Genomic DNA, 2,528 nt, shown 5'->3' on the forward strand with positions numbered 1-2,528 from the left:
CCACACATTTACTTATCGTCATCGCATTGAACAATAGTTAAGCAGCACGGTCCAAAACAGACCTGCTCATGAGCCTCACCTGCAACAAGGGTCAATGAACCCTAAGTACAAAAGTACTTAACAAGACTTAACCAAAATAAAAACTGAGAAGACTCAGGAATGCAGGCTCAGGGATTCAAGGTATGTCTTAAGCAATAATCAAAGTTCTTTTACGTAAAAGCTCTTTAACAAAATTCTTTATATCAACATTTAAAACTTCATAAAATCATATACAAAGCTGACATGATCCGCATTGAGATCATGAAACTTCATATCCAACACCTTTTCAAACCAACCTCAAGTTCCAGTTATTAAACTATGATGATGAATAGTGAAGTGAGTCTCCATAACTGAGGAGCAACAACGATTCGAACCGATTAAACCTAGCTAGGAATTCCAGACCACACGACATATGTAGGTCCTCGACCTACATATACCAACCTACTCTCGGATCCTCTAAAATAAGAATAGGTCCGCGCCACCCGTGAATATAGTACTCCACCAATCCAGCCCATTGCCATGTGGGCACATGCTATTCCCGCCATCTCTCCACTCCCAGTGCGTGAGTAGCCATTCTCGTAATAGAATCGCCAAGATAAGGCTTACCGGAGTATGTGGTTAGTACTACAAAGTCTCACCGCACGCAGTTCAACAACAGATGGACCTTAATCGATATAGGCAGAAAGAAGCCGCTCATAAGACCTCCATGTCATGTGGCTCTCACACACCGAGTCCGCCCGGTCTAAGTTTATTACTTCACATTCTCATATCTCATGATAACATAAGTAACCAAAGATCTATTTGAAATCCGCAGGTGATAGGTAATCACCCGACTAAGCATGACTAAGCATAACTAGTCATTTTTGAATTAAAACTGATAACATGGTAGATATGGAAAAATAATGTTGGTAATGCACCAATTAGACTTTTACTTAACTCCTGATCACTTAATGTAGTATAGAAAAGCAAAAGCGAAATTAATTTGTAAAACATAAGGTAAGGTTGTATGCATCCGGGGCTTGCCTTCGTTGATGGAAAAGTCCCGTTTCTACGACGTTCCACAAGTATTCGATCTGACCTCAACAGACGGATTAACCTCCTCTGCAACTTGATTAACTACCACATGTTCACCTTCATTCACTACATATAGTAACAATGTCATGTTTAACATGATACAGAATATGAAACATGATGCTCGATGATGGATGCAAAAGTTAACAACTGGAATACAACTTTCCTTTGCGGTAGAGTTACAAGTCAAACTAACTAAACCTTTTCGCAACACCAAAATCAATTGCCAAGGACCATTATCAACTAATGACCCAAGGATATCACTCAATCAAAAATTCAAACAAAACCTAAATCACTAAAGGTTACTATTTGTTTTAATTAATTAATTAATTAATTAATTAAGAATTATGAAATAAATCAACTTGTTCCAATTGACCTCAAAATTTTTGTAAATGTTTATCACATGATGACTATGTGGGAAAACAATTTTCATAATTTTTGGATACATAAATAAGCCTAGAAAAATTATAGAAACTCATTTATTAATTAATTGAGCAATTTTATCACATTAAAAAATACTGAAAAACAACATTTCATATTTTTCTTAAATAATATACATCACAGAGAGGTCACACAAAAATTTTCATAATTTTTGGAGCTATAATAATTCTACACAAAAATAAAAAACCATACACTATTCATTCATTTCAGAAAATAGAAAAATTTCCATTTGAACGCTGAGTCACTGAGATTGGGTCCCACCTGTCATCCCTAACCTCTCGCGCTGACCACGGCGGTGATGACGCTGACCGACGCTAACTCGCTGGTGGTGAGCCCAACAGCGATGGCCAAGGTACCAAAACAACCACCACGACTAGGCGCATCGACTGACGTCCCTACTTGCACCAATTATGGCCCTATGCTAGCTCAACGCCAGCCATGGCGGATGCGGCGGCTCGGTGACACGACACCAGTGACAGGAGACTAGTAGCAATCAAATACATAGCTCAGGAAGCATCAGTAGTGTAACAACCCAAAAATCCACACACTAAAAATACCAACTATAAATTTTTTTCTCAAAACTCCCATGTGATGATGAGTGTCATGTATAGAAACCCAACCTAAAAGATGCATTAGGTCTAACCTCAACCTAGGTCAACACATAAGCATGGCATATCATTTGTTAATTGTGTTTATTTAAATGATAATAAATAAAGTATTACATACATTGTTAAATCAAATTATGATATGGAATTCTATTTGCTTTATGTTATGCTTATCAACTCCTTTGAAGTAATAAACCATGAAGCAACTAATTAATCAAAGCAAGGAATAAAAGATTAAAAAAAGAATTATTTCTATTTTTGTATAACAAAACTACACATATTTTTGTTATACAAAATAGCTAAACAAAATTTCCTAAAACTCTAATAAAATTAGGTGCACCAATTTGGAATTCAAATTCTAGAGCCAAATTC

Source organism: Miscanthus floridulus, chromosome 1 (genome assembly GCF_019320115.1).
Source record: "Miscanthus floridulus cultivar M001 chromosome 1, ASM1932011v1, whole genome shotgun sequence".
Classification (NCBI taxonomy): Eukaryota; Viridiplantae; Streptophyta; class Magnoliopsida; order Poales; family Poaceae; genus Miscanthus; species Miscanthus floridulus.